Consider the following 9,001-nt stretch of genomic DNA (forward strand, 5'->3'; position numbering starts at 1 on the left):
TTTTTTTTAGTCATCTTGAATGTTTTCAGACATCAGTGAGGGATATTACAGTATAAAGACCTGAATAAGTACATTGCTTTTGATTTACAGAATAGTTCAAGAAAAAAAAAAAAAAAAAATCTTAAAAAAAAAAGATCAAAAAATAGTCGGTGAGAAATTAATCAAAGTATTCAAAGGACATCAGATTTGCAATGAAAGTTATATATTACTAAGTTCGACCTGAATTAACTCTTTCTACAAACACAAGGAGGTTGTCAAGGTACTCTCTTTCCCCTTTACTTTTCACTGTTTTTAAAACAGTGGATGAAAAAGTAGTTAAGTGTTTGAGTAGTTAAAAAGCCAAAATAATTATTAGCAACATACATATAGCTGGAAATCAACTCAGCAGCTGAAACAGAACTTGCAAGACTCCACGACTTCTTGACCTCACCTTCAAACCTGTGCTCCTATGATTATGCACTGCACGCATAGTTTCTATTGAACTGTTATGTAAGCCTATCATTACAGCTTTTGTTGAGGCTGGAGCAGGTGACAGGCTTCAACATAGCCTGAAGTTCTCTACTATGCATAGGGTAAGCTTGCTCCATTTAATGAATGGGATAATTAACTCCAGAGTTTGTTTTCTACTTCCCTGTCTGAACGCTATGGGGACAACGAGCCACAGCCAGGCTTCATCCCACTGAGACAGTCCCAGCCCTTGCACTAGAGATAGAACCAGACTAAGGTTTGGCTAGGACCTGGACCCACAGAGCTGTGGAAAGCTGGAAGCTGCTCCTGCCACGGGCTCTATGGGCTGAAATTGTGTTGCGGACAGGGACACAACAATTCTACATTGCAAACAGCACTACAAAACAGCAAGCTTTGAGATTGCATTGTGTTATTTATAAATACAAGTGTCGACACTATCAGCAGTTTTTTGTTTTTTGTTTTTTTTTTTAAATGGTTCTTTACTGCCTTTAGAGTACTTGCTTTTTTCTTCACTTTGAAGCCAGCTAGACATTAGCTTCCTTTTCAGCTTTACTTCTGCCCTTGTTCAGCCTCTTCTTCCTTCTGTTATACATTCCACCTCACCATCTCAGATTAAGAGTTGCACTGAGAAAGCCCCTGACAGCATACAAAATGTTATTTTGGTCTCACATATTATTAGAAAACAGAAAAACATACAGGCAGTTACTAACCCTGACATCCTACTTTCCTCTTCCTTGAGGGAAACAGAAAAATAGAAGACAGAAAAAATCCTGAGGGATTACCTAGGCCTATACACCAAAATGGAATCAGTGGCATTCAAAACATTTTTGATATATAGTCTCCTTCACAAATGCAAAAGTGTTGTTTTACTCTTCCCTCATGATCAAATAAATATTCATTATAATAATCAGGACTTCTAGGTAAAAAATGGGACTTGGAATTTTACATTATGGCACAACTGTACTGTACAGGCCAGAGATCATTAGTCACATACATCTTTATGCTTCAAATAAAAAGAGATACCTGCTCACATAAGACCACCCTACTCTCATGTAAAACACCTGTGTGATGTAAGGAACTCACTGTTGTTCTTTAGAGTAGAAAGTAACCTTGATATGATTCACTTCACTATGTCAGGTGACAACTACTCACATTAATCAAGGTACACATCTGTCTAAATGCTTGCAGCATCACAGCTTTAAAATATAAAAATATAATGAAATGTCAACAAAATTGAATTTACATCGATGATGCATAATTTGATATTTCTTCCAGCATGAAAAGAAATATGCCAGACTTGTCGCAAAGACAACAATCTCAAACATTTCGGTTTTACCACTGAATAGAATACAGGCTTCCCAAAAGTTTTCTGTTTACAATTCATAAAGCTTATGAAAATACGGTTGCAAGACTCAAGTTCATAAGTATTCATTCTTTATCACATCTTTGGTTTAATGTCTAAGGAAATACAGATTAGATGGTTCATGTTGTAGGATACTACCTGTGCTATATAAAGAAGATCAAGTACAACTGATGCATCACATCAAGTCCTGAAGTTTTATTGCCTATCATACCTAATTTTCTGCTTAGGTAGTAAATCCTTTGATGAGAGATCGTTTTTTGTTTTTGCTTGCATAGTCTGTGGAAAGCTGGTCCATGATAGGATAATCTTATTTACCAGGAAATGGGAAATAACTAAAGTAATACTATCTGATTTATTTTGGAGATTTCTCTCAAATAGTTTTCTTCGTATAATTTTCATTCAATGATCTTTGGCTTCTGAATAGTAGAACATGTTTTATATTCTATTTTCAACAAACTTTATTCAAAGATTAGTTATTTGATGTTTCTAAACATCCTTGAACAACAAAACACAATGGAAATCCTAAGTCTTATTCATATTCTTTTATCATGACTTCCATTGTTCTAAATTCTGGGAAAGACTTGCATAATTCCAAAACATTAAATTTATTCTTGACTTTTTCTACTTACTATCTGAACTCAGTGGAATGTAGCTAAATCCTTGAGTGAAAATATCAATATTTTCTCAAAAACTTCAGATAGAAAAAACTCCAAAAAGGAAAGTATCTGGGGAGACTATTCACATGCAATCTCAGACAAGGGCTACTGCCATCTTTGATCCAAAGCCCCATTTAGAGCAAAATAGTTACATGACCTCTGGTCAGTCTGCTCAGAAAACTGCTGAAATGATAGAAAGTAAATAAGCAAAAAGCTTATGTTAGGTAAAAAAGAAAAAAAGTAAAAACACAGAACAAAGTCTAAATGTGGATATACAGAGACAGCAGCATGAGGACTCAGGAGGAAAAATACTGCTGTTAGAAGGTCTAAAAGCCTCAAACAATGGGGAATCAGATGATACTATCTCAGCAGCATTAAAGATTAGCTCAAAGGAGCAAAGCTGGTTGACCTGTCCTCACCTGATTTACAGCTACACAGACAGCAAGGACTCATCAGATGTCCCATCAGAGTGGTGATCATATAATGCTCAGTCCAGTAATATTAACCCTTAGACTACTGGCTCAGTAGTCTTCACTACCAATCAATAATTGCTTAACAGTTAATAATTGTACTGTACTCTTCAGTTGTGCAAACTCTGTGGTTCTTGCTCACAGTAAAATGAATGCAAGGAATAAATGTTGCCAGTATCTTCAAGGTTATCTGACTTCTTAATTTTGGTCTGACCAGCTGAGAATTTACACCATCTGTGTTTTCTGCAGCCATCACTTGCCTCTAACCAAAACTGACTTTTAAACAAGCCAAGAAATTCTGAACAGGAAGAGTGCAGTTCACATTTAGCTGGCTAATTGAATTCTGATTAATTTCATACTATCAGCTGGACACTAGAATTTTGACAAGAGAATATCACACTTTGCTCTCAGCTCATAGAGTCTCAGCTCTGAGACTCTGAGAAGCTGTTCTATCACAGCTAGGATGCCTGGTCCTTCCCTGTCTTTCAGACAAAAGATGTAGAAGCACAGCCATAGATTCTTTGGTGGCCCAGCTGCATCACAAGTTGTAATCTGTACTGTAGAGTGGTAGCTTGAGATGGTTTTTCCCATTAACATCAGTATGAAACTCTTTCTAACATCTTATTTATTCTAATTATAATGGATAGGAAGCACTAAACAATTTGTCTTCTTGGTGCTTTGCTTAATGCAAGTCACTTGCCTAAGCCCAAACTGTACACAAGTGTAATAACAGATAATGTTCTAAAGTTAATTTTCTGAATAAAAGGAGAATAGGACAGTCTTGTACAAACTCGCACAAGTTCTCCAAATAATACATAACACATGGATTCATAAGCAACAAAACAGCACAAATGCCTATGTCCCTTTATTCAGAGTTAAAAGCATATTTTGCCTGATAGTACTGCTCCCACAACTAAGCAATAATCACTGTGATAAAGGGATGTAAAACTGGCCACAGATAAATATCTTGCATTTACCAGCTATCAAAATTTGACAAAGCTTGCACTTCCAAGAAATTATTTTGTGCTGAAATAGCTGAGTTAATGTAGTAAAGAAAAGAACACCTGGGCTTAAAATTCACATTGGCCAGTTCTCAGCATCACTAAGAATGTTCACATGCAAAAAGAAAAAAAAAATACATTAAAGCACAGAAAAATTCTTTCTCTGCATTTGTTTAGGAGTTTACATATGCAGAAAATTGTCCAGTATATTAAAAAAAAAATTAAAAAAAAAGCTGGGAAATGTGACCTAAACTTACTCAGAGGTAAAATCTACCTAATTATGTCTAAGAGAAAAAGAAGTTCTCTAAAGAACAGAGTTCATTCATAATTAATGTATTTTAAATGATAACATCACATTTGGCAGCATTAATTATGAACACCAATATATAATTATAGAAATCAGTTGGCACTAATAAACCTGCAAGAAGGAAAAGGCATTTTAGAATTAATATCTTCTACACATCTACTTATAAGACTAAGTTTCTAACTGACAAACATACTGTATAGGTCTTGGTTTGGAAAGATGTGAAATGTATTACACATCCAGTGTAAGTCTAATAAGTTAATTACTGAAATCCAATCAGAAATAGCATCAAAGATGGGAATACCTTACACAGGAATACCTTCCACGCCTTTGAAAAGGAAAGAAAGAATTTGTAGTCATTTTAAAAATGAAGGAATCTGTAGAATAATTGAATCTTTTTTGTAATAAATTATCAAGCTGATACACAACAACCAAAATAGTGCTGATTGTCAAAGAACATGTGTTTTCCACAGATCTCCTCATTATCTGAGTACCCCCTGCCAATAAAGATGGAAATAAAGATTAAGATAATGTTTTTTGGGGGAGTTTCAAATGATTGCAGTGACTTTAAGACTCTAAATTAGAAAAAGACGTAAAATATCTCCCCCATTTACGTCCACATCAGCAGTTAGTGCTGTACTATCACAAAGGTGTCTTCAAACATTTTGTTGATGAATTCATTCTTTAGTAGATGGCAGTACTATTCTGGAGAGCAATTCCCAGCAGGTACTTAAGAGCTTTCCTGAGTAGAGATGAACTTATACAGATATTTGGACTAATAGCTGCTCTTCAACATAGCTAGAACTGAAAATATATTTCTCTGAGTGATATTAAGATATTCTGAAAGTTATTCTGATCATCTGCTATTTACTCTGTAGATAAAAACACTACAACCAGGTAACTGGGAGAGTAAGCAAGTGAATATTATGCATTACGCACTTTCTGAAAACTGCTACCTGTTATCATTTAGTATCACTATATATGACAGCTGTCAAGATGTAAGGCAGGTGCCTCAAGTGACTGAACTCTGGAAATGCAGACAGCTGCCTTTTGCTGCCATCATTAGATGGGACAGTGTGGGCAGCATTACTCCTCGTGGAAGCAAGAAATTTCCTATACCCACCTCACCTGCAGGAAGGAAATGGCAGTAGAAAAGCCCTTCCCACAGAAAGAGCATCCAAATGACCAGCCCCACCATTAGCCTTGGGGAGAAAAATTTGCTATTATGCTATGGACTTATGTAGAACCACCACTGAGCAGGTAGATCTAAGCCAGTCAGGTCAGCTCACTAAACCATATGAAAGATAACCTCCGATCAAACTTGTAAGTATAAGAAGAGAAGCATAACTGAATTTTGTGAAGTTTTATCAATTTAAACCATCCTGAATTAAAGCTTTTGCATATCAAGTAATTATGAACAAAGTAATTTCCAAAGCTTTCCATCTTTGTTCAAATGGTGTCAAGTTCTTCAAGTTGTTTTTTTTTTTTTTTTTTTCCCAAAATGATGCATTGTTCACCTTTTAATTAGTATTATTCTCTTTAATACTCTTTAATACTTTAATTCTCTTTAATACTTTAATACTTTAATAATAATTAGTATTCTCTTTAATACTATCCCTGAGTTTTTCAAGTGGATAAAACAAACAAACAAACAAACAAAACAAAAAAAAACAGAAGTCAAGATCTTGTTAAACAGAAAGGTAAGCAGATTTAATTCAATTTATTTATCAGAACCTACTTTCATGCCCACTGTATAAAAATCAGTCTTCTGATCAAGCAAAAATTTTCACCATGAAACTCCTGGAGCTTCAAAGACCCTTCAACGTCAGGTCTCCCCTGTCTGCCATTAGCTAGCTCTCCAATTTCATATGAAAGACTTTTTCCTTTGAAAGCCTGGAGTTTTTTTTACTGTGACATTAAGTAGTAAATCTTTAAGAGAAGTAAATCTTTTAAGAAACCTGCTGGGATTCCAGAAATTGAGAACATTACTCCTGGCACGTTTGGGCATGCAGTGGCACATTTGGGCATGCAGCAACTCAAAATGTAAAACAAACACTTTTGACAATCCATCTCCCCTGATTCAAAGCTTTTAGGCAGATTATATTTTACTGTAATATGAAAACATATTATAATGAACACATAACTGAAGAAGAGTTGTTACAATATGAAATAAACTTCTTGTTCTTTGAAAAAATATGAAGTGCTACTTACCTTCCCACATGGTACAAGGAGAATGACAGGAAGACAAGCAGGAAAAAAATATCCCTCTTTCAAGAGAGAAGGAGGAGCTCTAGCTCAACCTGGATGGGAAATGAAAGCATTTCTGTCCAAATTTTCTTTTTCACTTGGCTCTGGGGATACTGATATGGAGGAGCCAGCAGAAGACAATAACTGAACCAACACATTCTCTAGCTTGCTTGGCTCTCTTATTAATTTCCAAATGTAAAAGCAGATGTGACTGGCCTCTAAACTCACAATGTTAGATAGAGAAAAACACAAAAACATAGTTGAAGTTGACTATGCAAGCAAGTTTCAAGACACTTGCACAACTAGCAAGTAGACTAGGAGTAAGCAAGAGGCTGGGAGTGAACACAGCCAAGATAGCTGACCCAAACAGACAAAAGAGATGTTCCATTAAAAACAGTATCACGCTTAGCAATAAAACTGGGTGATGGAAGAAGAAGGAAGTGGGTCGGGAGGTTGTCTTTCAAAGATGGTTGCTGCTTGGAGGCTGGTTAGATATTGCCTTAGCATGGCTTGCCTTACTATTATTTTTTTAACCGCATTACTTACTAAACTATCTTTATCTCAATTGACAAGTTTTCTCATGTTTGCTCTTCCTGTTCTCTCCCCTGTCCTGCTGAAGGGGTGAGGGGAAAGTGTGCAAAAATCTGTATGGGTGCTTTGCTGTCAGCCAGGGTCTACCCAACATACATACTACTCTAAAAAATGTGTCTGTGTTTCAAGAATGTTACTCTTCCCTGGGAATGATATTCAAGTCGTTCCTACTAAGACTTGATCACAATATCTACTCCAACTACTTTACCCTTTTTCATTGCACAGGAGAGAAACACACAAACACTAACATTATGGCACAATTTTTAATATGTAATTTGCCTCCAGTTATTAATACTTTTTTCTAACATTTTAAAATAACTTAAAAAACTGTTTTGCTTATTATAAGACCCATTTCTTTCACATAAATAATGTTAAACAGCAGACTCCCATATGCACCCTTGAAAAAAAACTGCTGGTGACTCAAAAATCCTACATCAAGTAGAAAATGACATTACAAAGGTAAAGAAGTCAGCGCTAGTTAACATCTAGTCTTTCACAGCCTACAGCTTCAGTAAATCACACAGCAAACAAAAATCTCCTTGTTTACAGGAAATTATTTGTCCCTTAGAATTTTTTTCTTTTTTAATTAGAAGTGAAAATAGCATAAGCAATTCACATGGATTCATACATTTACAAAAGTCATTTTCTATTGATCAAATGGATCAATAAGGATTATGAAAGCACAATATTTATTTACCACCAAGTCATCATTCATTACACAAATATCTGCTATGGACTAGAATCACACTGACACTTCGTATTGATAAGTTAAACATAATGTTTGAATAACAATAAATGTCGTGAAAATGTATTTATATTTGGTGTGAATTAAAGTGGAAAATGTGTAATGACTTCTTTTTTCTGTCTCAAGCTTTACATTTTCTTTTCAAGTTATCAAATTTTGTACCCAAAAGCTACATGATTTTGCAAGTTCCCCAACTATGAGGTTTGAAAATTTTCCATAGTACTCACTGCAAACGAAATAAAGATCACAACTGCAAAAAGATCACACTCGTAGAAAAAGTTCAACTATTCCAGACCAAGCTATTACAATGGGCTTCAGCAGTTATTCTCACATAGAAGACTCAACACACCAGATTCTCGCTATTGTCTTATTTATTTAAGAAAAGGTAACCTGCACAGCTGATCATGCTTTATATATTCACTTTCTTTTTTCTTCCTTATTCTCTCAAAAAGAGCAAATTTTTGCTGTTGTTACTGCCCCTCCCCCCTCACCCTCCACCCAGCATCTCCCATCTTTCCCATAATCACTATAATAAGGGAACAGACCAGATTGTTTTCAGTCTTTAATAGCTACATTCTCCCTTTTTTTCTGAGCTGTATGCATTATCACTGCTATCTAATTCAACCACTCTTACTGGAGTCCTCTGACAAAAAACCCTGACATCAACTAAGCTTAATCTATCAGAAAAATATCTGGCAATTAAGTGTGCTAAAGTGTTTCTCCAAAATAGAATAGTAGAATCATAGAATCACTAAGAAGAAAAGATCTCTAAGATCTCTAAGCTTATCCAGTCCAACTGTCCACATATCACCAGTATTTCCCACTAAGCCATATCCCTCAGTACAACATCTAAACATTTCTTGAACACCTCAGGGGTTGGTTATTCCACCACCTCCTTGGGCAGTGTGTCTGACCACTCTCTTAGAGAAGTACCTCCTAATGTCCAACCTGAATCTCTCCTGGCTCAAATAATCCACAATCAGACTAATGTTGAACATCCATCTGTGCAATTAAGTAAGAAAGAAAGAAAAAGAAAGAAGGAAAGAAAAGAAAGAAGGAAAGAAAAGAAAGAAGGAAAGAAGAAAGGAGTATTTCAGTTTTAAAAAAACCACTAAATCTAAACATTAATGGAGAAAATTCAGCTCTAGGTAAAAGC

The sequence above is a fragment of the Tympanuchus pallidicinctus genome, unplaced genomic scaffold, assembly GCF_026119805.1.
Source record: "Tympanuchus pallidicinctus isolate F22 unplaced genomic scaffold, pur_lepc_1.0 scaffold2, whole genome shotgun sequence".
NCBI classification, from domain to species: domain Eukaryota; kingdom Metazoa; phylum Chordata; class Aves; order Galliformes; family Phasianidae; genus Tympanuchus; species Tympanuchus pallidicinctus.